This window comes from Grampus griseus (assembly GCF_964374135.1).
Source record: "Grampus griseus genome assembly, chromosome: 8".
NCBI classification, from domain to species: Eukaryota; Metazoa; Chordata; class Mammalia; order Artiodactyla; family Delphinidae; genus Grampus; species Grampus griseus.
Genome location: NC_139002.1, coordinates 72,060,983 through 72,088,069, shown reverse-complemented (window position 1 = coordinate 72,088,069; position 27,087 = coordinate 72,060,983). Strand labels below are relative to the sequence as shown.

The window sequence follows — 27,087 nt, the reverse complement described above, 5'->3', positions numbered from 1 at the left end:
ACTCGGTAAACGCTGGTTGGAGTGAACGATTTTATATCTTGCCTGTTCCCTTCAGTCCTCCAATCACAAACTAATCTCCTCGGGCCTGGGGCCAAAACCACGAATCTGGGAGCTGCAGCCCGGATGCAGGCGAGTGCAGAGTCCCAGGAGAGGGCACGGGAACAATAGAACAGTTCGGTGGTTGGGGGGGGGACTTTGGACGCCGGGCCTGAGAGGTGGCCGACTGGGGTCCCCGGAGACCCCCTCCACTGTTCTGGGGCTGCACAGAGAGACGTCCTGAACCCGCACGGCACTCCTCCCGGGGAGCCGGAGTCACCCCCACACTCCCCCAGCTAGCGCCTCACGCGACGCGCCCAAGCCCCGCCCACTCCTCAGGTAGGCCGTCCACACCAGCCAATCCACGAGAAGCCTGGGCACGGAAGGCGGTGCTTAACCGGCCGGAAGTGACGTATCTGCTTGGCTGGCCCCAGACTCCGCCGATGCTTTCGGCAGCAGCTGAGGCGGCCGAGTGGAAAATGGATCGGACCGTGGTGGCTGTGGAGGCTTGGGTTGCGGTGGAGGCAGAGGCTCAGGCAGCGTGAGGTGAGGAGCGGTAGGTGCGGCGGGGGCCGGAACCTGGGACCCTGCTCTGCAAATGCGGCGAAGGGCCCCGGGGGTCTTGGGAGGGTCTCTTGCCGCGGCCCCGAGTCCCCCGAGTGCCCGCTTCTGACCCTCCATCCCGTACTCTCGGCGCTGACCTAATCGACTTACCTCCCTCCGGGCCTTGTTTCCATCCAGGCCGTTGCCAGCTGCCCCTCCGAAGGTGCTTGCGTCCCACCAGGACCCTCTCGTCGGGGGCGGAGGGGGTCGCGCCTGGGAGTTAGTTTTGTCCCAAGGGGGGAGGAGAAGCCACCCCCTGGTTCTCGGGACCCGGCCGGAGCCGCGATGGCCGGTCCTACCCTCTGGTCGAATTGTTGGATTCTGGCGACTGTGTGTGCTGCACTTCTCAGCTGTGACCCGCACCCCCCACCCCCGCTGCTTTTCTCCTCCTTGTCCCATCTCCGGCTTTGGGGGCGAACGATCCTTTTTCTCCAACCCCACCCCCACCCCGGTTCCTTTTTTTTTTTTTTTTTTTTGCCGCGAATCCACTTGCTTCGGGGAAGACAGTATTATTTCAGTGTGTATTTAGTGCATCATCTTTCTGGGAGGGCGATCAGATTAAAAATATTTGCTTAACTCTTCCTGAATGACGGAGGAACAATAAATAATTGAAGGGAAAAAAGCGCATGCTTATTTTCCTCACTAAATGGTTTGGCTTTAAGAACGAGATTCTCCAGCTGTGGAATTTTTTCTGGGGGGAGCAGGGATTGAGGAGGGAAATGAGGAAGGAGAAAAGTAAGTGAGGAGTAAAGTCTGGAGATACAGAACGTGGAAGAGAGAGCCTGTGGTGGTTCTTTCCCTATATTAGCCTGATGGAAGTTCAGGTTGTAATTATATTTTTATTTTGAACAGTGGGTGTTGAATTGGGTGTAAGGAAGGAGGCCTTTCTCTGTGAACAAGATTACTTCTTAGAGAGGTACCCTAAAATCTTTCCAGGTGGGTGTCAGGCAGAAAAGTTCTGTTGGGAAAATTGTGTAACATACTGGAGCAGCAAAGCCACAGATTAGAAGAGATGCAGAAAAAAGAAAGCTATTCTTAGAAGAGTGGTGAAGACGTAGTATAAAAAGAGGAACGGCCATAGGGGGCTCCAGGAACACTGATTCCAGGAGAGACTTTGTACCTTTGCCTCCTTGGCTTGTGATTAAGTTTCCACATAAGACACCTCTCAGCAACTCTGCCAGGGCTGGGGCTGATGCTCTTATTCGTAGTAGCAAATTAGACCGAAGTGCGTTGGTTGAGGTCTGTACCGTCGAAGATAACTGCTTGTTGAATATTACCAGTCTTTGAGTACTGAAAAGCATTTTGACTGAATTACTTAACTCAAACCTAATTCATGAGTGATTTTACATAGGCTTGAAGTAATTTTGCCTAAATTAATAGATTCTAAAACAATTTTTTTTTACGAAAATCTCTGTTGTGATTTGTGTTCTGTATGCAGTGTTGCTTGCAGTTTTTCTTGGCAAGCAATATAGTGTTTCCGTCCATAGGTTTCACAACTTTTTCTATTTCACGGAATATAAAAGTTGGCATGCTTGCATTCTAGAAACTATAACTTTATGTAATTAGTTGTATGTTAAGCATATGATTCTTTGTTTTTCTCTTCTGTAAATGGTTCTAAAATTTTCAATTAATTGGAGATTGCTGCATCAGTTTCCATGTCCAGGAATCCTTCTTTATCTAGCCCAATGCTTTTGCACTTAGTAAGCACATTAAATAAATGAACTTATACCTAACCAAGAGTATTGAATTTCCCAAGAGTTCAGAGTTCTTATCAGAGCATCAGAGCAAACTTTTCAGAGCAACAGGGTGAAGCACTTTTTTTTTTAATGTTTTGTAACTTGTGTTTCTTTGATAATATAAATTATCCATTTTTATTGTATTTGCTGTATTCCAAAAATAATTTAAGACAGGTAAATGATAAAGGTGAATGTTTTAGTGCAGTTCATTCACACAGTACACGATGTGATTAGTTAGTTGTACCTGAGTAAGGCTAAGAATTGACCGTATGGAAGATCTTGTTTTCAGATGGCCTATAGGGGTGTCTGGTACAGCAGTGGTTCTAGTAATAGAAAAATGAATGAGATAGTGCTTGTCCCCAGTAAGTTCTCTAGTCCATCTGGGGGAGACAAACACAAATTATAACAGTATGGTTATAAGGGCATATAAGGGTTGTGGATCCAAAACACTAAAAAGGATGTGATCACCTGGGCTGAGAGATGGAGAGGGAATGAGTGCATCTCATGAGGACAGAGATGCTCAAATTGAGTCTCAAAGGGTGAATTCCTTTTATTAATGAGGGCAGGATAGAGGTTATCAGCTTCCAGACCCTGCTACTGTTTAATACCTCTGGTACCTTGTTTTTTTCATTTGAGAGTTGGACTACATCTAAATCAATGATGTCCAGTAGAAATATTAAATGACAGCCACGTATGTAAGATATTGTACATTTTCTTGGTAAATCTTGAAATCTGGTGAACATTTTACACTTAAAACATATCTTACTTTGGACTAGCTACTTGTCAAGCACTCAATAGGTGTTTGTGGTTAGTACATACCATCTTAGACAATGCAGATCTAGCATATGAAAATTCTGCTTTTCTGTCTTGGATTCCTGCTTGAAAAGGAAAAGCAACTCCTATGAGAAATGTATAAATGTAGTAATTTATAATTTCTAGTCATTTTGATAGTAGTCATATATGATGTTCTTTTGATTGGAATTATAGTCATACTTGAAAATGATGTTGCTGTAGGAGATTTTTCAGGTTGTTCATAGGGTTTTGGTTGGGACTAGAAGAAACTTTGTTTTCCCTGTGTCTGGTGCAGTCACATTTTGAAATATCTTTATTTTGTGTTTTTATATATACTTTGTATCTCTCCTTGTCTGTGCAGTCTGTTATTTATAACATGTGATGGATTCAAAATACAGTGAGATAGTGCACGTGGACATTTTAGGCAGTTAAAAATGGAGATTTGTACAATTTTAAACTACATTTTGGATTTGTTAAAATTTTTATTTCAGCTATTTGGGTACAAAAGTGAATGGCGTTTTTAAACACTCTTGATTTTAATAGATTAGAAGGCAGTTATTATTGGTTTAGCAGTGTATTTATCTTTTAACCTTGAGAATGAATTAAGATACTATAAAATGAACATCCCTACTGTTAAACATATGGCTTTCTGTTAGTCTTACAGTACAAAAGTTACATTATTGATAAATGATGTACAGTGCTGATTCACTTAATTTGTTGTGCATTGAGTTTGGTTTAAAAAAAACAACAGAGGCTTATTTTAGTCATGATAACTATGACTAACAATGATAAAGTGGGCTTCCCTGGTCACAGTGGTTCAGAATCCGCCTGGCAGTGCAGGGTACACGGGTTCAAGCCCTGGTCCAGGAAGATCCCACATGCTGTGGAGCAGCTAAGCCCATAAACCACAACTACTGAGCCTGTGCTCTAGAGCCCGCGAGCCACAACTACTGAAGCCACAACTACTAAAGCCCACATACCTAGAGCCCGTGCTCTGCAACAAGAGAAGCCACTGCAATGAGAAGCCCAAGCACCGCAACCAAGAGTAGCCCCCGCTCGCTGCAACTAGAGAAAGCTTGCACACAGCAACAAAGACCCAATGCAGCCAAAAATAAATAAATAAAATTAAATTAAAAAATTTTTAAAAATGATAAATTATATCCTTACATTTGTATTGATTAATGATTATAGAGTAAGTAATGCCCCCCTCTCCCCCAAACCTTATTCTCTGAACTAAATGGGGCAGGTATTTTCTCATTTTCTTGAAGAGGAAAATGAGACCCAGTGAAGTTGTGACTTGTTTAGAATAACACATTAGCGGTATTGCTTGAATTTACAGTGTCTTACAATGCTAAGCCTAGAGTTCTTTTCATTGCATCTCTTCTGTAGTACTTCAGTGTTTAGATACATAGCACTTAACAGATTTTGGAGTGTGTATTAATGGGTACTTCCTGCCTTTAAGGAATTTATATTCCAACTTGGAGAGACCAACTACAATACATATAGCAGAAAGTAATTTCGTTATTAAAAATTATTAATGGGAAAGAAAAAATGTAAGGGATAGTATAGTTACATTTAAAATAGATGAGTTAACCAGGCAAGATGTTTGATTTTTGAGTAGAGGGTTTAGATCTTAAACTGTTACTGTAGGAAGAAGGTGATGAAGTGTTAAGGACAGAATTATTTCAGTGTACCGGGAACAACTTGGGGAAAAACTTAGATAAGAGAGAAAGTATAGCTTTAAGGAAGGATTTGCAAAGTTTATTTAAAAAGATAAAGGCAAGACAGAGGTGAAGTAGGAAATGAGAATAGACATCTGCAATATAAATTTAGAGGCCAGTGGTCAGAACTTTTATATTATTTGGATGATTCAGGAAATCTTAGCACGTGCTATGAACTTGTTGAGGCTTGAGTAGTGTGGAAGACGTGGCTAAGAGTACGGAAAGAGAGGTTGTTGACTATAATGAGCAGTAGAGTAATGTGAGTTCTGGTTAAATGAGTAGGGATTTGATAAGAATTTTACTATGAGAAAAGAATAGGCAGTGTTCATAAAGGAAAATCGGTTAAAAAATTTTCAATATGGGTAATTCTAATTGAAACAGGTCATTTTTTAAAAGAGTATTTTCCTATAAAAACTGAAATTGGCAGTTTACTTTCAGAAAATACTAGTAGAAGCAGGAAGACGTTAAGTATTGTTAAAGTTCTACTGTGGAATGTGGGGAAAAAGCAAAGGCAGTCCTTCTAGATAAAGGGGTGGGGAATATGAGAGGAGACAGTAGAATGAAATCAAAGGTAAGAGGTTCTTACCTTCTGGTGAGGTGGGAAAAGAACATGGATGTTGATGGGAGAGATACGTGCACTTAAATACCTGCCTAATTAGGGACCAGGAAAACACTTTTTCAAATGTTTTATTTGCAGTTTTGGAAATTATGCAGAGCAGGTATCCCCCACCCCCCGTAAACTCTAAAGGAGACCTAATTACCTGTAAACAAAACCATAGTGCTGTGAGTAGCCATAACCAGATTGATTTATTAAGTCACTTTATATGTGTTCATAATGTAATTTATAACTGTTCTGACTCTTCTTTTTAGTTGTTGTTTCTTTTTAATTTATTTTTGGCTGCGTTGGGTCTTCGTTGCTGAGCGTGGGCTTTCTCTAGTTGTGGCCAGCGAGGGCTACTCTTGGTTGCAGTGCTCCGGCTTCTCATTGCAGTGGCTTCTGTTTGTTGCGGAGCTCGGGCTCTAGGCATGTGGGCTTCAGGAGTTGTGGCAAGTTGTGGCACGCGGGCTCAATAGTTGTGGCGCACGAGCTTAGTTGCTCCGTGGCATGTGATACCTTCCCAGACCAGGGCTCTAACCCATGTCCCCTGCATTGGCAGGAGGATTCTTAACCGCTGTACCACCAGGGAAGTCCCTTCTTTTTAGTTTAGTGTGTAAGTGTTTTTTAGACTATAGCGCTGAGTTGGGAAATGTGCTCTTTGTCTCGAGACTATAGCCTGGTTTCATCTGACTGGATCTCATGATGACATTTATCAGACTGGAATTCTGCCTGTATTAAAATACATGACATGGGAGCTTCCCTGGTGGCGCAGTGGTTGAGAATCCGCCTGCCAATGCAGGGGACACGGGTTCAAGCCCTGGTCAGGGAAGATCCCACATGCCGCAGAGCAGCTAAGCCCGTGCACCACAACTGCTGAGCCCGTGTGCCACAACTACTGAAGCCCGCGCACCTAGAGCCTGTGCTCCACAACAAGAGAAGCCACAGCAGTGAGAAGCCCGCGCACCGCAACGAAGAGTAGCCTGCGCTCACTGCAACTAGAGAAAGCCCGCGCTCAGCAACAAAGACCCAACGCAGCCAAAAAAAAAAAAAAAAAAACCTGAACAGTTACAGTGTCATGTCATGTTTTTGTTTGTTTAACTCAGATTTATTGATATATAATTTACTTATAGTAAAATGTATCTGTTTTAGGTGTACAGCTCTATAAATTTTGAGAAATAGTGACAGTGTGTAACTGCCACCACCACAATTAAGATATGGAATAATTCAGCCGCTTTAGAAAGTGTCCTTTTGCCCCTTGTAATTGTTTCCTCCCACTCACCCTCCAGTCTCTGGCAACAACTGATTTTTCTTTTTCATTTCTATAGTTTGTTTTTTTTTTTAAGTTGTTGGGGGTAGGAGTTTGTTAATTTATTTATTTTTGCTGTGTTGGGTCTTCGTTTCTGTGCGAGGGCTTTCTCTAGTTGTGGCAAGCGGGGGCCACTCTTCATCGCGGTGCGCAGGCCTCTCACTATCGCGGCCTCTCTTGTTGCGGAGCACAGGCTCCAGATGCGCAGGCTCAGTAGTTGTGGCTCACGGGCCTAGTTGCTCCGCAGCATGTGGGATCCTCCCAGACCAGGGCTCGAACCCGTGTTCCCTGCATTAGCAGGCAGATTCTCAACCACTGCGCCACAAGGGAAGCCCCCTCATTTATATAGTTTTGCCTTCCAGGAATGTCATGTAAATTGGCATCCTACGGTACCTATAGCCTTCTAAGTCTGGCTTCTTTCACTTAGCATAATGTTTTGAGATTCAATAAACCCTTTAAAAGAAAGAAACCAAACTAATTTTTAGAACAGTTTTAGACTGCAGAAAAATTGTTAAGATAGTACAGAGAATTCCCATAAACTCTGGACCTGGCTTCCCTTATTGTTTTTTTTTTATGTTTGTAAACTATATTTGCTAATTGTCAAAAACACAAGATTCTAGAATTAAGTTTTTTGTGTGGAAATTGTGTGAAGGTTTCTGTCATGATGACTTTCTAATGACTTTTATTGTAAATTATATATAACAAAATTTGTCATTTAACCAATTTTAAGTGTACAGTTAATTCAGTGACATATGTACAATGTTATGCAACCATCACCACTATTTCCAAAATTTTTCATCACTCCAAACAGAAACTCTGTACCCATTAAGCAGTAACTACCCATTCCCCTTCGTCCTAGCTCCTGGTAATTGCTAATCTGCTTTCTGTCTGTATAACTACTTAATTGCCAAGATATGGAAGCAAGCTAAGTGTCCATCAACAGATGAATTGGTAGAGATGTAGTGTATACACACACACACACACACACAGTACAATACTACTGAGCCATAAAAAGAAGGAAATTTTGCCATTTGCAACAATATGGGTGCACTTGGAGGATATTATGCTAGGTGAAATAAGTCAGACAGAGAAAGACAAATATTATATGATATCACTTAAATGTGGAATCTAAAAATACAATAAACTAATGAATATAACAAAAAAAGAAACAAACTCACAGATATAGAGAATAAATTAGTGGTTACCAGTGGGGAGAGGGAAGGGGAGAGGGGCAATATAGGGGTAGGGGATTAAGAGGTACAAACTATTATGTATAAAATAAGCTATAAGGATATATTGCACAATACAGGGAATATAGTCAGTAGTCTATAATAACTATAAATGGAATGTAACCTTTAAAAATTGTGGGGAATTCCCTGGTGGTCCAGTGGTTGGGACTCCACACTCTCACTGCTGAGGGCCCGGGTTCAATCCCTGGTCGGGGAACTAAGATCCAACAAGCTGTGTGGCGTGGCCAAAAATTATTTAATTAATTTATTTATTTAAAATTAAACTAATTTATTTATTTATTTTGCCTGCATTGGGTCTTTGTTGCTGCACGTAGGCTTTCTCTAGTTGTGGCGAGTGGGGCTACTCTTTGTTGCGGTGTGTGGATTTCTCACTGCGGTGGCTTCTCTTGTTGCGGAGCACTGGCTCTAGGCATGCGGGCTTCAGTAGTTGTGGCACGCAGGCTGTAGAGCACAGGCTCAGTAGTTGTGGTGCACGGACTTAGTTGCTCCGTGACATGTGAGATCTTCCCAGGCCAGGGCTTAAACCCCTGTCCACTGCATTGGCAGGCAGATTCTTACACTGCGCCAGGGAAGAAGTCCCTATCCTTTTTAAAAATTATAGTCATTCTAGTAGGCGTGAAGTGGTATCTCATTGTGGTTTTGATTTGCGTTTCCCTAATGAATAATAACGTTGAGCATCTTTTCATGTGCTTATTGGCAGTAAGCTGCCTGGTTTTTTTTGGCCATGCCACGAGGCTTGTGGGATCTTAGTTCCCCAGCCAGGGATCAAACCTGCGCCCCCTGCAGTGGAAGTGCAGAGTCTTAACCACTGGACCGCCAGGGAAGTCCCTAAGCTGCCTTTTTAAATGGTAGGAACAGGGACTTGCCTGGTGGTCCAGTGGTTAAGAATCCACCTTCCAATGCAGGGGATGCGGGTTCGATCCCTGGTTGAGGAACTAAGATTCCACGTGCCGCAGGGCAACTAAGCCCACACGCCGCAACTACTGAGCCCACACACTCTGGAACCTACACACTGCACTGAAAGATCCCGCATGCCGAAACTAAGATCCCACGCAGCCAAAAATAAATAAATAAATATTTTTAAAAAATGGGACTTCCCTGGTGGCGCAGTGGTTAAGAATCTGCCTGCCAATGCAGGGGACACAGGTTTGAGCCCTGGTCTGGGAAGATCCCACATGCCGCAGAGCAACTAAGCCCATGTGCCACAACTACTGGGCCTGTGCTCTAGAGCCTGTGAGCCACAACTACTGAAGCCTGCGCGCCTAGAGCCTGTGCTCCGCAACAAGAGAATCCACCACAGTGAGAAGCCCGTGCACCGCAGGAAGAGTAGCCCCTGCTCGCTGCAACTAGAGAAAGCCCACATGCAACAATGAAGACCCAATGCAGTCCCCCCCGCAAAAAAAAAAGGTAGGAATGTACTGATGGTTGTTCCAATAATTGAACAGGTGTAATGCATGTCTCTTGAAAATATTTATTTATTTGGTTGCATGGGGTCTTAGTTGCAGCAGGTGGGCTCCTTAGTTGCAGCACATGGGCTCCTTAGTTGTGTCAGGTGAGCTCCTTAGTTGTGACACCAGGGTTCCTTAGTGCGGTTTGCCAGCTCCTTAGTTGCAGCATGCGGGCTCCTTAGTTTTGTCATGCAAACTCTTAGTTGCAGCATGCGTGTGGGGTCTAGTTACCTTACCAGGGATCGAACCCGGGCCCTCTGCATTGGGAGTGCAGAGTCTTATCCACTGCACCACCAGGGAAGTCCCGTAATACATGTATTTTTTTATGCCTGTTATATACTAAGAGCATATGTATATTATTTTATTTAACCCTGACTACGCTGTAAGATACCTGTGTTTTACAGATGAGAAAACTAAGACAAAGGCAGATTAAGTAAATTGTTTAGGAATATACAGTAAGAGGAAGGTCTGATATTTGAGCTTGGGTCTTGCTGCTACTTCATTTTCTTCTCTTTGTTATCACTGTTGTTCTATAAAACTAGTAATTTCATGCATTTGATGTCATGTGAAAATAGAATTTTGTTAGCCATAGAAATTGATGGAGTTTAGGAGAAAAATTCCAGCAGTATTCATGTCAGTTTTTCATTATTATTCCCCATTTGGTGATTCTCAGTTGCAATCCAGTTTTATTTTCTCCTACCTTAAGCCATGTTGGAAATGGAGGCATATACCATAACAGCACAGAAGCTTACTGTTATTTGCCATGTTGAAATTGGGGTAATGTCAGGGTATATTTAATGATTCATGTTAAATGAATGAACAATAAAGTAGTCCAAAGTTCAGTAATTATCTTCACAAAACAATACTACTGTTGGGATTCTGGGTTAGATTGAAAACCGCTTTGTCAGTAAAATGTCTTTGAACAGGAACCTCTTGCTGTGACAGTATCCCCACCTTTGTCCCATTCCCAGCCACATACAGTGATACGCATAAGCAGATACAGAAAGTTGTTCTGGATGAATGCTCTGGTTGTGAACCCCTTATGTGTAGAATGCTGCTCGTAAGAGCTGAAGGTGGTATAATGACTGCTAGTTGCTTATTGGACTACAGCGTAGCTGTTGATTTTTGTCAAAATGGGAGAATTAAGCCCTTTATTAATTGCTTATAATATTGGGCAAAGCATAATTGTAAGTGTGGTATAGAGGTTAAAGAATGCGAGAGCCAGGCTCAGCTCATACATCTTTAAACTTGTGAAGAACCTTGGGAAGTCTCTTTTCTTAGCTTTTCCCATGACTTCACTCTTTTCTTATGTCCAGGTTATGGTTCCAATTTCATCTTTTCTCTCATTCTACTATTAAAAATATTACCCCCCATCTAAATCATTCTCTGTTACTTTTTTCTCCACATTTTATTTACTGTCTAAACTTATCTTTTTTGTTTGCTTGTTTAAATCAAGCCACTTAACATTTCCATTGCTGTCATCCTAATTCAAGTTATTACTGGTTCTTTCCTGTACCATTTCAGTTATTTGTTAATTGGTCTCCTGGTTTCCATTTTTGTTTTTCTTACATCTGTTTTCCATAGAGCAAATAGAGATCTTTGAACAACGCAAATCACGTAAATGTCTTTGCATAAAACACACCTTTGGCTTCCTATTACGCCTAATAATTGAATATGCTAGTTTTCCCCTCCTTGGAGGTATATTAAATTTAATTATAAAAGTTCATATTGATAGATGGAGGTTTTAGGATTATTATTTTTTTGAGAGAAGATTTTTGATTTTGGATAATAGAGCTTGGTGGTTTAACTTATTCTTGATTCTTGTCAAAAAACATTTCACTAAAATTCCACTAAAATTAGGTTGAAGTAAGGAAGTTTTACTGTGGCATAACCCTAAACATAGAAATATAACTCTGCACGTTTAACGTATCTAAATTTGGAAAAAAATGATTAAATTGTACAAGTGAAATTATTATAGAAACCTCCCTGGTTCTTTAGGAACAGACTCTCTAGATATTATATGTATATTTAAAAATTTTTTATTTATTTATTTTGGCTGCATTGGGTCTTTATTGCTGCATGCAGGCTTTCTCTAGTTGTGGCGAGTGGGGGCTACTCTTCGTTGTGGTGTGCGGGCTTCTCATTGCGGTGGCTTCTCTTGTGGAGCAGGGGCTCTAGGTGCATGGGCTTCAGTAGTTGTGGCATGCGGGCTCAGTAGTTGTGGCTTGTGGGCTCTATAGCACAGGCTCAGTAGTTGTGGCACATGGGCTTAGTTGCTCCACGGCATGTGGGATCTTCCTGGACCAGGGCTCCAACCCGTGTCCTCCACATTGGCAGGTGGATTTTTAACCAGTGTGCCACCAGGGAAGTCCCTAGATATTATATTGATTTGACCTTAACTCCACCAATGTTAGTAAAACCTGAAGCCGTTTCTTTCAGGTAGTTGTTTAATCGTATTACTCTGCAACCCCACTAGGTTAATTGTCTGGTATATTTTTATCTTATTTTGTCTTCGCAACTTGAGATTTGCTTGGTGATGTCTTTCTTCACTTATAGAAAGTTTGTGGCCATTTTCTCTTCAAATATTTCTTCTGTTCAGTCTCTCTATCCTCTCCTGGGACTCCAAATACATGTATGTTACACCATTTGAAATTGTCCCATAGAACTCAGGCATGCTATTTTACCTCTCCCCCTCTTTTTTTCTCTTTTAGTTTGAATATTTTCTTTTGATTTGTTTCTGAGTTTACCAGTCTTTTCTTTGTTGTTAAGTCCATCTAATTAATTCTTCATTTCTGATATATTTTTCCTTTCTGATATTTCTTTTTCATTCTTTAAATAATTTGTATTACTCTGCTGTAATCCTCCTCTGCTTCATGTATATCATCTACCTCTTGTGCTAAATTTAGCATTTTCATGCTAATTACTTTAAAATTCCTATTTGACAATTTCAGCATTTGGGCCATCTCTGTGTCTGCTTATTTTGACTGTTTCTAATACCATGGGCCACATTTTCTTGTTTGTCTTATAATTTGATTATATGCCAGACAACTTATATAAAACAAGAGTAGATACTGAAGTTTACTTATTATTTACTTAATATTTGCCTCCAAAATGCCCTGTATTCTGTCAGGCCGTTAAATTGAGAAAGTTTGATTTATAAGTAAAATGTGTCCGTGCTCTGTTGCAGCTTTAATTTGATTCGATTCACCACTACATTGAAATACTTTGGGGCAGAATTATAACTTTCTCTTTAGCAGGATTTGGGATCTGAGCATTGACTTGATTCCAGAGATTTGTTCTGCAGCCTAGCTGCCAGCTTTTTAGGTTGCTGGGAAGTTTCTTTGTTCTCTAGTCCTGCTTTCTGTGTCTCATGAGATCTCTGTCTTGCTTCCATTACCCCAGCCTCTGGAGGGCAGCTGTCTTACAGTCTTAAAGGCCTGGAATGCCTTGGGGGGCTTTTTCTCAGCTCTCCTGCTGTGTCCTGAGCCACTGGTAGCTGAGAGCTTGGAGTGCTATGATGGATTTCTCCCTGCTCACCTCCCCGGTCTTTTTTAGGGGCAGGTGGCTGCCTTGTACTTCAGGGAGGCCCACGAACCTCACAGGGGATCTCTTTCAGCTCTTCTGCCATGTCCCCAGCTTTCACTATGCTAGCTGTGCCTTTAGTGAAGACCCATGGAAAAGATTTGGTGGGTGGGTACAGACTTGTTCACGGGCCCAGCCGCTCCGCGGCATGTGGGATCTTCCCAGACCGGGGCACGAACCCGTGTCCCCTGCATCGGCAGGCGGACTCTCAACCACTGCGCCACCAGGGAAGCCCTTATAATTCTTAATCTAGTGTTTTAGACCACTCAGACTTGCCTCTATCTCTTCTCAGAATGGTAATCTGTCATGCTAGCCTACATGTGACTGTTAAAAGTCTGGCTTATTTCTCCTTATTCCTGTCTACAGTGCATTCCTCCTCCTCCTGCTGTATCAGGGTTGAGAGTAGTGATGGGACTGCTTCTCCTGTGAAGGGTTTATCACTTTCTGGAATTTAATTTATTTGTTTTTTTAATGTCCTCTACTCTCTGATGTCTTAAAACTATTTTTTTTTAGCTTATTTAGATTGTTTTTTATTGTTGGCGTGAGAGTGACAGTCTCTTGCCACTTTGTATATCCTAGTAAGAGAGAAACCCTCTATTACATATTTATCACCTTTGTTTTAAAATAGCCTGCAAATGATGAAATATTTAAAACTCTACCAAAGTTTAGATAGTGAAAAGTAAATCTGGGCTTCCCTGGTGGTGCAGTGGTAAAGAATCCGCCTGCCAATGCAGGGGACACGGGTTCGAGCCCTGGTCCGGCAAGATCCCACATGTCACGGAGCAGCTAAGCCCATGCGCCACAACTACTGAGCCTGCGCTCTAGAGCCCACAGGCCACAACAACGGAGCCCACGTGCCACAACTACTGAAGCCTGCACGCCTAGAGCCCATGCACAACAACGAAGAGTAGCCCCCGCTCGCCGCAACTAGAGAAAGCCCGCGCACAGCAAAAAAAACCCAACGCAGCCAAAAATAAATAGATAAATAAATAAATTTATATTAAAAAAAAGGTAAATCTGCTTTCCATCATTGGCTCTTCCCAGTCCTCCCTTTTTAGTTATTGACTTAGTAGTTTCTTACCTCTATCACCTCAGTCTCCTAAGGTTTCTCTTCCTTTGCAAGTCAGACCCTTCCAACTATGCTTCTGATTCTCTTTTTCAACACTACCCGGTATCTGAGCTAGTATTTATCTCCTGTCTCTTGTGCCTTTCAATCTTTGTGCCCTGAATCCTTCTCTTCAACCTACCACATGTTGAAATCCTTTCCCATTTTAAACAGCCATTCCTGACACCTCCTCCTGTCTACCTAGTTCCTTTTACTGTCAAAGAATATGCCCTTTTTACTTCTAATTCCTTACTTTTTCAGTTTTCTATACTTATCTAAATCACTAATGAGGATCTGGGGATGGGGAATGAGGAGTGACTGCTAATGGGTAGAGTTACTTTCGGGCGTGATGAGAATGTTCTGAAATCTGGTAGTGGTCACACAATTCTGAATATACCAAAAACAACTAAATTGTATGCTTTAAGTGGATGAATTTATAATAAGTTAATTAGATCTCAGTAAAGTTATTAAAATAATCACAAATGAGGTCTTAAATCTAGAGTTTTTTCAGTCCTCATCCTGTGTCATCTCTGTAGTTTCTGACAATAGTGACATCTCCATTTTAGGACATCCTATTTCCTTATTTCTGTTACCAGTCTTTATACTTATCTGTTGTTTTCCTTTGACCTTTTGTTTCCTGTTTAAGTATTTGTGGCCCTCATGATTTCTTTTTTTCTCTCTTTGCTCTATGCATTATCCCAGTTCAGTCTCTACTTTTATGACTTTATTCAGTTCTTTAGTTTTGCATAGATAAGAAGGTTCATCTCTAGCCAAATCGCTCTGTTGAGCCCAACGCCAGTATTTTTTTTATTTATTTATTCATTCCAGTACGCGGGCCTCTCACTGTTGTGAACTCTCCCGTTGCGGGGACGCACAGGCTCAGTGGCCATGGCTCACGGGCCCAGCCGCTCTGCGGCATGTGGGACCTTCCCGGACCGGGGCATGAACCCGTGTCCCCTGCATTGGCAGGCGGACTCTCAATCACTGAGCCACCAAGGCCAGTATCTTAAATTAGCAAGTAGAGATGAACTGTATTTCCCACAAGTACTTAAAATGGTAATGTGTTTCAGTCTGTCTAAAAAACATGGGGCTCTGAAGAACCGTTCTGAAAATATATACACATGATTTTCTTCCCTCAGAGAATGAAATTAATGGTTTATTATTTGGCACATTTAAGATGATTTCTAAGTACTTTAAATGAAAATGAATGCAACAAGAGTGGATTAAAAATCTGTTGTATCTCTTAGGTTAAAATATTAATTTTGAGTCTATTTTTGTGTACTCTTGAGTATGTTACAGAATACCGAAGACACTCCACAGTGAAGAACTGCTTCCTCCTTGTTCCAGGACTGTTCTAGGTGCTTGGGGATACAAGGGTGAACCCAACAGAGAAATCCCAGCTTCATGAATTTTATAGTCTAGTGGGGAAACATAGACAATAAAATAAATAACTAAAATATACAGTATTTTGGATGGTACTGCATGCTAAGAAGAAAATAAGTAAAGTGCATAGGCAGTTGAGTCAGAGAAAGTTGTGGTTATAACTAGGTTATCAGGGAGGACTTTACTCATATGTTACCTTCTCAATAAAGACTTGAAGGAGGCGAGAAAGCGAGTCATTCAGCTATCCAGGGGAAGAACAGTCCAGTCAGAGAAAACAGAAGAGCAAAGCCTCTGAGTGAGAAACATGATGTATTTGAGGAACAAGGAGGCTCATGTGACAGTAGCAGAGAGGAGAGTTATAGGAGAGAAGAAATAGGGGACCAGATATTAGAGTGCCTCGTGGACTATTGTAAAGATTTTATCTTTTCTCTGAGATAGGAGCTGTTGCAAGTTCTGAGCATAGGGGTGAGATGATCTTTTTCAATATCACTCTGGCTGCTGTGTTGAGAATAGTGTGAAGGGGCAGGATGGAGGGGTGCTGGAGACAGATTGGGAGACTATTTCACTAATCCAGGCAAGAGATGATGGTTGGTCTAGGGTGGTAGCAGGAATACAATGAAGAAATGCTCAAATTCAGAAATATTTGAAGGTAACGCCTCTAAGATTTTATGTACATATCCGTAACTATCTCATAGAGCAGGGGTGCCCAACCCCCAGGCCGCGGACTAGTACCGGTCCGTGGCCTGTTAAGAACCGGGCTGCACAGCAGGAGGTGAGTGGTGGGTGAGGGAGCGAAGCTTCATCTGCCGCTCCGCATTGCTCCCCATCACTCCCCATCACTCACATTACCGCCTGAACCATTCCCTACCCCCCCATCGCCCCACCCCCATCCATGGAAAAATTGTCTTCCAGGAAAGTGGTCCCTGGTGCCAAAAAGGTTGGGGACCGCTGTCATAGAGCCACTACCAAACATTGCTGCCTTCCTGACAAGCTATGATTGAATTAAGATTTTCTAATTTAATTCAAATAAGCAAAATAAATAAACTGGGTATACATACAATGGTGAGAGTGTGCAGTCATCTATCTCAGTGATAGGAATATCTTACTATTCATTTTTAAATGTTTTACTTGTGTTTTTAAATGCAATGTATATTTTTTTACATAAATTGATCATGTTATGTGCAATGCCTATTAAGTGATTCACAGATGGTGAAAACTTGAAAAACCATATTTTATAGTTTGTTGTTTTATTTTACAGTCTTAACGCTTTCCCCATATCCCTTAATGAGTTAGGGCAGTGTCCTTAATTTAGCCTATAGATTGGCAAATGACAAAGGACAGTATAGCTCTTGTATTTTTTTACGGCATCACTAAAAAGTTGAACTTCTTGTGTTCACATAATTTGCCACGTGTGGGTAAGAAAAATCCCAACATACTATTCGTAATGCAGGTGTTCTTTATTTTTCACATACCATGTATAATATAGACATGAAAATGTATTTAAAATATGTGGGGAGTGGATTCTTTTATATTGTGAAATAACAGAAAAAAGTGCATAAATCGTATATGATTGTTTAACAAATAATTGTAAAACCAACACTTGTGTAACCAGTTGCAATGTTAGAAACTAGAATGTTGCTGGTATTCCAGAAGTCCCCAGTGTACTTCTCCCTTACCATAAATCTCTCCTCCCTCCATGAGTAACCACTATTCTAACTTTTGATAATCCTTTCCTTTTCTTTGAAGTTATACCGTTATGTAAGCATTCTTAAACAATGTAGTTTAGTTTTTCATGTTTTTGAACTTTATGTGAATGGAATCTTTGTATGTATTTTTGTCTCTCCATTTGCTTAACATTATGTTTCTAAGTTTTAGCCATTTTTTATGGTTCTAATTCGTTCATTGGCATTGATGTACAGAATTCCATTGAATGAACTACAATGTAATAAATAAACATTTGGTCTTTGTCCCTGGTTCCTGTCATACAACTCCTAAAACTCTTGGAATCTCCAGACCATTGTCTTTTTGTATGTTAATAAGATGACTGTTGTCTGGGATCCCTGGATAGTTTCTGGATGAGGGCTGGTTGCCAGAAAGACCAAGGTGTGACTGCAGGTTTGGAACTTTGAACCCTACCCCCTGACCTCTGGGGAAGAGAGAGGAGCTAGAGATTGAGCTAATCAATGACCAGTGATTTAATCAGCTATACCTATGTAATAAAATCTCCGTAAAAACTCTTTTTAAAAAAAACTTGTTATTTTATATTTGAATATAGCTGATTTTTAAAAAATATTTATTTAGCTGCGCCCTGTCTTAGTTGTGGCATGCAGGATCTTTAGTTGTGGTATGTGAACTCTTAGTTGCCTCATGTGGGATCCTCGTTCCCTGACCAGGGATTGAACCCGGGCTCCCTGCATTGGGAGCGTGGAGTCTTAACCACTGGACCACCAGGGAAGTCCCTGGAATATAGCCGATTAACAATGATAGTTTCAGTGCACAGCAGAGCGCCTCAGCCATACGTATACATGTATCCATTCTCTCCCAAACTGCTCTCGCATCCAGGCTGCCACATAACATTGAGCAGAGTTCCCTGTGCTATACAGTAGGTCCTTGTTGGTTATCCATTTTAAATACAGGAGAGTATAGAGTTGATGCCAAACTCCCTAACTTTCCCTCCACCCTTCCCCCCGGTAACCATAAGTTTGTTCTCTAGGTCAATGAGTCTGTTTCTGTTTTATAAATAAGTTCATTTGTATCATTTCTTTTTAGATTCCACATATAAGGATATGTGATATTTCTATTTCTCTCTCTGACTTACTTCACTCAGTATGACAATTTCTAGGGCCATCCATGTTACTGCAAATGGCATTATTTCATTCTTTTTAATCAATGACTAGTGTTTTAATCAACCATGCCTATATAATAAAATCTCTGTAAAAACTCTTAAATGATGGGTTTCAGGGAGCTTCCAGGTTAGTGAACACACTGGGGTGCTGGGAGGGTGGTACTTCAGAGAAGCCATGGAACCTCCGAGCATTTTCCCACCCCCAACTTTGCCCTATACATTTCTTCCATTGGTTGTTCCTGACTTGTTTACTCTATAATAAACTGGTAATGGTAAGTAAGCTATTTTCACGTGTTCTGTGAACCTTACTAGCGAATTATCAAACCTGAGGTGGGATCCTGGGAGCCCCTGATTTGAACCCAAGTTGGACAGAAGTGTGGGTAACCTGGGTATCCAGTACTTGAGACTGGCATCTGCAATGAGAGCAGTCTTGCGGGACTGTGCCTGTTAACCTGTGGAGTCTGACATTAACTCTGGGTAGTGTCTGAATTGAATTGAATTGTGAACATCCATTTGGTGTCTGGGAGAGTTGGAGAACTGGTTGTTGGTGTGGAAAAACCCGTACATTTGGTGTCAGAAGTGATGTGTGTAGAAACAGACCATCAACGTATTCTCCTTCATCCGTGTTCGGACAGGTGAAGATTAGGGTTATTTCCTATTTGGGGTAATATGTGCAACGTTATTTGAAGGTTCTTATGTACATATTTTGTGCACATATGCATGAATTTCTCTAGGGTATATACAATGGAATGTAATTGCTGGGCCATAAAGTAAGGGTATCTTCAATTTTTCTATATATGATCCGTTTTCTTTCTTTTTTTAAAAAAATATTTATTTATTTATTTATTCATTTTTGGCTGTGTTGGGTCTTCGTTTCTGTGCGAGGGCTTTCTCTAGTTGCGGCAAGCAGGGGCCACTCTTCATCGTGGTGCGCGGGCCTCTCACTATCACCGCCTCTCTTGCTGCGGAGCACAGGCTCCAGATGCGCAGGCTCAGTAGATGTGGCTCACGGGCCTAGTCGCTCTGCTGCATGTGGGATCTTCCCAGACCAGGGCTCGAACCCGTGTCCCCTGCATTGGCAGGCAGACTCTCAACCACTGCGCCACCAGGGAAGCCCCTCTTTCTTTTTTTTAATATTTATTATTTTTGGCTGTGTCAAGTCTTAGTTGTGGTATGTGGGATCCTTTGTTGTGGCATGTGGGCTCTTCGTCGCGGCATGCGGGATTCTCTCTAGTTTTGGCAAGCTGGCTCCAGAACACATGGGTTCAGTAGTTGCAACAAGCATGCTTAATTGCCCCGCGGCATGTGGGAATCTTAGTTCCCATACCAGGGATTGAACCTGCATCCCCTGAATTGGAAGGCGGATTCTTAATCACTGGACAACCAGGGAAGTCCCTGATCTGTGTTTTCTGAAACAGTTGTACCAACTTAGATTTTCCCATTGTTTCATATTCTTATCACTTAGTATTATAAGATTTAATTTTTTTCCCCGGGGTTATATGTGTGTTGTGGTATCTTACTGTGGTTTTTTTAAAAAATTTATTTTGTTTATTTTTATTTTTGTCTGCGTTGGGTCTTCGTTGCTGCACGTGGGCCTTCTCTAGTTGGAGCGAGTGGGGGCCACTCTTCGTTGCAGTGTGTGGGCTTCTCATTGCGGTGGCTTCTCTTGCTGTGGAGCATGGGCTATAGGAGTGCGGGCTCAGTAGTTGTGGCACGTGGGCTCAGTAGTTGTGGCTCGCGGGCTCTAGAGCACAGGCTCAGTAGTTGTGGTACACGGGCTTAGTTGCTTTGCGGCATGTGGGATCTTCCCGGACCAGGGCTCGAACCTGTGTCTCCTGCTTTGGCAGGTGGACTCCTGACCACTGCGCCACCAGGGAAACCCCAGAATTTTTTATTACATGTATTATTAGTTGGTGGATTTCATGTGTTTGAATGTGTTAGTGTAAATATTGCTTTTTTGAAGACTGCTTTTTCTAACTATTTCTTGTGGGTATATGGAAATGTAATTGATTTCTGTATCATATCCAGCAATCTTGCTGAACTCTGGCATGTAATTCTGTTAATTATCTGCATATTCTTTGGAGTTTTTACTTTATCTGTATGTAATGTTGTTTCTTCCTACGTGATCCTAGCTCTTATTTCTTTTTCTTGCATTTCTGTGCTGTCTAGGAGTCTATAAAATGTTGAATAAAAATGGTGGTGGGCATCCTGGTTTTTGTTCATAGAGGGAAAGCTTTAAAGGTTTTACAATTAATTGTGATTTTTGTTGATACTTACCAAATAAGGAACTTCCCTTCTGTTCATAGTTGGCTAAGAATATCTGTTGAGGTGAATATATGCTTTTCCTAATTTAATTCTTTAATTATTGATGTGGTAAATTGCATTTTGTATTTACTACTAAGTTTGGTTTGCTGTTATTTTTGTTTATTTTATTTTATTTTATTTTTTTGCGGTATGCGGGCCTCTCACTGTTGTGGCCTCTCCCATTGCGGAGCACAGGCTCCGGACGCGCAGGCCCAGCGGCCATGGCTCACGGGCCCAGCCGCTGTGCGGCATGTGGGATCCTCCCGGACCGGGGCACGAACCTATGTCCCCTGCATCGGCAGGCGGACTCTCAAGCACTGTGCCACCAGGGAAGCCCGGTTTGCTGTTATTTTGTTTAGAACTTTTTGTGTTTATGTTCATGAGTAAGATTGGTTTATAATTTTCTTGTCTCATCCTTGCCTGGTTTTGTTATCAAAGTTAGAGTAATTTTATAAAATGTTTGGGGAACATACCTTCTTGTCTGTTCTCTGGAAGGGTTTGTGAAAGGTTGTTATTGTTTATTATATGAAGCCAGTGAAGACATCTGGCCTTGCAGTTTTCTTTGATGAAAAAATTTTTGGCAACTAATTCAATTTCTTTAATGGTTATAAGATTATTCAACTTTATATTTTCTATTTGAGTCAGTTTCAGTAAGTTACTGTCCTCTAGGAATTTGTCTACATTTTAAAATTTATTTGGTTAAACTTAATAATATCCTCGTTATCTTTCTAATGTCTGCTGCATGTGTTGGATGTCCCTTTTTTATTCTTGATATTGTTTTTTTTTAAAAATAAATTTATTTATTTATTTATTTTTTGGTTGCATTGGGTCTTTGTTGCTGTGTGTGGGCTTTCTCTAGTTGCAGCGAGTACTCTTGCGGTGTGCAGGCTTCTCACTGCAGTGGCTTCTCGTTGCAGAGCACGGGCTCTAGGCGCACGAGCTTCAGTAGTTGTGGCACATGGGCTCAGTAGTTGTGGCACAGGGGCTTAGTTGCTCTGTGGCATGTGGGATCTTCCTGGACCAGGGCTCGAACCTGTTTCGCCTGCATTGGCAGGTGGATTCTTAACCATTGTGACACCAGGGAAGTCCCTTGATATTGTTTATTCCTGTCTTATTTTCTTCTTGATCAGCATCACAAGATATCTTCTTAGTGTTTTCAAAAGAACCAACTTTCAGTTTTGTTGATCTTCTCTGTTGTATATTTTTGGTGTTTTGTTTTGTTTTGTTTTGCTTTGCTTTGGGGTTGTTGTTTGTTTTTTTTTTTTTTTTGCTGCACCACATGGCTTACAGAATCTTAGTTCCCCAAACTTGGGGCCTCCTGCAGTGGAAGCTTGGAGTCCTAACCACTGGACTGCCAGGGAATCCCTCTGTTGTATATTTATATATTTTTTGTATATTTTTTATGCCACTTAATTTCTTCTGTGGTCTCTATTCCCTTTCTACTTTTATTTTGGTGTTACTTTTCTACTTTCATGAGATGGATGCTTAGTTCATTAAGTTTTCAACCTTTCCAGTTTTCTAGCATCATTTAAAACTCTAAATTTTCCTTTATCTACTGTTGCATGTATCCAGCAAATTTTGGTATGATGAATATTTTTTTCCTTTATCTGTGTGTTTATTATCAGTTTAGTATAAAATTAGGTTTAGTATAACTTTTAAATTGCTATTGCCTCAACATGAGTAAAGGTAAGTGTCTTTACTCTTGTGAATTGCTTATTCAAACTCTTTGTCCATCTTTCCATAGGGTTGTTTTCCTTTATGGGCTTTATGTTATATATTACTAAAATAAGTTCTTTCTCTGTGATATGAGTAGCAAATGTTTTTCCCCAGTTTGTTTTTTCATTGACATTTTTAATAGTCAAGTTATTTTTATTTTACTTTTCAGCACCTAGAACAGTGCCTGATTCATAATATACACCCAATGAATATTTACTGAGGAAATGAATAAATTCAGTGGTGCTTGTTTGCCAAACAAAAGTTATTTTTTAAAATGTTTATGTACTTGAATTCTCTTATGGCTTCTATGTTTTTGAATCACATTACAGCAGCCTTTTTTATGCTGGTGTTATGTAGGAATTCTCTGTTTCTTTGGTTTTATGATTCTTTTTTTAACAGTTAAATATTTAATCTCTTTGTAATTTATCCTGTGTGGTCGATTGTGAAACATTTCTCTATGAAATGTTAACAGTTTTCTAATTGTAAAAAGATTAATTGGAGGGACTTCCCTGGTGGTCCAGTGGCTAAGACTCTGCACTCCCAATGCAAGGGGCCCCGGGTTCAATCCTTGGTCAGGGAACTAGATCCCGCATGCCACAATTAAGAGTTTGCATGCCACAACTAAAGATCCCGTGTGCAACAGCTAAAAGATCCTGCATGCCACAACTGAAGATCCCGCCTGCTGCAACGAAGATCCTGCATGGTGCAGCTAAGACCTGGTGCAGCTAAGACCTGGCACAGCCAAATAAATAAATGTTTTAAAAAGATTAATTGGAAATTATGTACTTTAAAAATACAAAAGTTACAAGGGATGATAAGGCCTTTGTTAAAAGGTTGTGTGTTATCTATGGGGCATAAAGAAATAAAAATTTTCTTCTCCTGAAAGATAACTAATGGGCAATTGAGATATGTTATTGACTTGAGGGAAGGGGCAACTTTTGGTAAAATAAACTTTTCCTTACCATCCAGAAAGTAATGATGCTTGTTCACCGTGCTTTTTGTTTCTTTCCTCATAAAGTCTAACCTTGTGTTGTCCACTAGCCACCTTTGTGTTGAGCACTTGGTGTGTGGCTAGTCTAAGTTGAAATGTGGTTAGTGTAAAATATATACCAGATTTTGAAGACTTAGTATAAAAAAGTGAAAGTACAGTATCCCATTCATTTTTTTACATTGATTACCTCTTTATAATATTTTGGATATATTGGATTAAACAAAGTTTATTATTAAAATTAATTTCATCTGTTTCTATTAATGTAGCTATAAAAAAATTTAAATTTCTATGTGACTTGCATTCTATTTCTGTTGAACAATGCTACTCTAACCTTATCTCATCCAAAACCTGGACATTCTTCTTTTTTGTCTTTTTGACAGATTTGTATAGTGTCTAATAACAATGTACTTGATTATTATTATTATTATTATTTTGGTCATGTGAGTTCTTTCCCCCTCCATGAATCAATTAGAGATAGAATATGCTTTTCTAATGCAGTTTGTCTGTCTGTTTGTTTTTAAGCACAGATGGAGCCCCTCTCTCCTATTTTTACTTTTCTGTTGCCACCTCTCTCCCTCCTAGTTTTCAAGATAATTTTCTCCCACTTCTTGTTTGTTTGTTTTTTTAGGTATTTATTTGGCTGTGTTGGGTCTTAGTTGCAGCACATGAGATCTTCGTCGCGGCATTCAGGATCTTTCATTGTGGCATGTGGGCTCAGTAGTTGCAGTGCATGGGCTCTCTAGTTGTGGTGCATGGGCTCAGTAGTTGAGGCATGCGGGCTCTCTAGCTGTGGCAAGCGGGCTTTAGAGCACGCAGGCTTAGTTGCTCCGCGGCATGTGGGATCTTATTTCCTCGACCAGGTATCGAACCCTCGTCCCCAGCACTGGAAGGTGGATTCTTAACCACTGGACCACCAGGGAAGTCCCACCACTAGTTTATTCTAAACTCAACCATGTGATTTTTCAGTTTTAGTTGAATTATTAATAAATGAGTTCTTTCAGTCTGTTTGTTTCAGAGTTTAGTTTCTCTGATAAAAGAAATGGTGTCTTAAGTTCTCTAGTCATTGATGCATTATGCATTCATTCAACAACTGTAGTATAAGTTTGAGAGTAGAGGATAAATAAAATAAGAATTCATGCCTGCAATGAAATTATAAATTTGCTAGTCATCTGGTGATAATTAACTGATAAATTGATACATATTATAGCTAAATAGCAGTATTAACTACTTCATGATAGAATTAAAAGAAAATTTATTAATGCAGACAGAAATAACCCTAGGATTGAGGAAGAAAGTTGGTATTTATAAAGGATAAGATGTGTCTAGACACTTATTGATTCCACATAACTGTTAACATAAAAATATATTGTAGTGAATTAGCACTGCCTGGATTTGGGTCCTAATTTCACCACTTGCTAGCTGCTATGAGCTTGGGCAGATTATATGTTTGTATACTAGGGATAATAATAGTAGCTACTTAATAGAATTTGTGAGGATTAAATTAGTTAAAATATTTTGCAATTTTTGAAAATATATGCAATTTTTGCAAATTTTTGCAAAATATATGCAATTTTTGGCATATAGTATCTATATATCTCCAAACACAGGTCTATGTATAGATAGATGTAGATATTTTCTAGAGTTTTAACAAACATTTAACTGCAGTCTTCATAATTTTATTTTTAGTAGTGGCATAATATTCAATCCATGGAGGTACCATAATTTATTTTTCTTTGAGATTCATTTTCATTTTAAAGGAGAATATTGTTGAACTCAAATAATTGTTTTTCCATTTTCTTAGGTTCTTGAATTTTAAGATCAGAAAGCATTTAGATGGGTAGCAGGACTGACTTGTTTTATTTTTGTCTGAGATTTAAATTTAAATTGTAAATGAATGTTAGAAGAAGCCAAGAGCTTTTAAATTAATTCACTTGGGTCTGCAAATGGTATCCAAAAGTTTAACTGAATAGTTTAATTGACCTCTTTTGAAGAATTTTAAAGCAGCTACAGCCTTGTGATCTGCACTGAGTTACTTTATGTTGGGAAATTTTTGGCAGATGGTATACAATCATCATTCAAAAACAAGTTATATTGTCTTTCCCTGCTTGAATTGGGGGAACATTAGCATGGAACATTTCATTTTGAATGAGCATGTTGGAAGTTATTTCCTGCTAAATGTTTGTCATCAAGTGAAGTTTTATTTTCAAAAATTAATGGAGCATGTCAGTGCAGCAGCCTTAGAAAAATAGCTGAGGCACAAGGTTACTTTTGGACAACCGTTTAAGTCCTTTATTATTATCTGAGTATACATGCATAATAATCTTTTGGGAAACTAAAATACGGTATTTTTTTAAGGCCCAAAACTTTAAAATATGGTATTTAGCTGCTAACAGACAGCTGTTACTGGCTACTTAGAGTTGTATTTACTTAAGCATATACTACTTTGAGTTGGAGCTAGGGATAGAGCAAGCAAATGTATTGGTGATGTATAAAAACATCACCAATTGTATAAAAACACCACAAATGAAATGACTCATTTCTCTTGTCATATATCCATACACTTGTGCCACCTGAAATCCCTTCTCCAAGACTCCAATAGCCTTCATTCCCTCCTGTTAAAACACATGTTAATTAAATTAAGTTCCATGTTTATTAAGCAAGGTGCTTTTAAATGTAGTGGGGAAAAAAAAATGAACAAACTAGGCTTCCCTGCTTAAGAAGCTTATTTTAGTCTGTCTGGGTAGAGATTTCTGTGTTAATCAAAATACTTTTGGTTATCATGGAAAAAAGTAATTTTAAACGGGCTTACGCAAGGAGAGGGATTTATTGGCTTACATAAATGAAAAGACTGGCCTTAGACATGGGTTGGATCCAGATGTTTAATGTAATAGCTAGAATTTATCTAATTTATCTTAGCTCAGCTTTCTTCTGGCTTGGGTTCATTCTCAGGTAATATCTCCTCAAGCGGTGGCAAAGATGGCCAAAACAGCTCCAGCCTTACATCCTATCAGCTTAGCAACCTCAGTGATAAGCTTCTTTTCCAAATAGTTCCAGAAATTCTGTAGTTAGCTCTGGCCAGACTTGGATCTTCTGGAGTTGGGGTAGGATAGAGCGGGAGTAAGGATAGTCCAGCTTAATTCAAAGTAGATGAAACAAAAGAAAGATAAGTGGTGTCCAAAAGTTATAGATTCTACTACCAGAAGAAAGGATGCTGAGCATGCAAAAACAGCATACAAAGTAAAGATAAAAATTTTTAGTTGAGCTAAAAAGATAAATTCTGGTAGGAGCTGCTTAAGTAAAGCCTCAGACAGGAGACTGTATTTTGAATTGGGCCCTAAAGGACAAGTAGAATTTTTCTAAGGCAGAGTAAGTAAAGAAAGGACTTTCTAGGTCACTCATTCAAGAAGTTTGGCAGTGAAAGGAGAAAATTAAATTGAAAGCTACTGGAGTCTAAAGGGGAATGTTAGATTTTTTATCCTCAGTATGGAGAAAACTTGAGCATTTTTGTGGTAGAGGAGCAGAAGCAAGTAAAGGAGAGATTGATAATACAAAGGAGGCAGTCATTGATAAAGAAGGGGAATTCAATAGGATTAAGGATATAAGTGGAGGAGGCATCCTTAGAAAGGAAAAGGGGCTATTCATTCTCTGAGGATGTGTGAAGGAAGGTAGTA

General features: G+C 40.2%; 1 protein-coding gene across 2 annotated transcripts in view; it reads left to right on the top strand.

The window, feature by feature from the left end:
* The first annotated feature begins 483 nt into the window (after window positions 1-483).
* Window positions 484-27,087, top strand: part of PIK3C2A (phosphatidylinositol-4-phosphate 3-kinase catalytic subunit type 2 alpha) — a 104,770-nt gene continuing 78,166 nt past the window's right edge. For both annotated transcript variants that reach the window (XM_082659409.1, XM_082659408.1), the window contains exon 1: window positions 484-582. The gene's annotated coding sequence lies outside the window, so the exon portion shown is untranslated. The remainder of the gene's footprint in view (window positions 583-27,087) is intronic.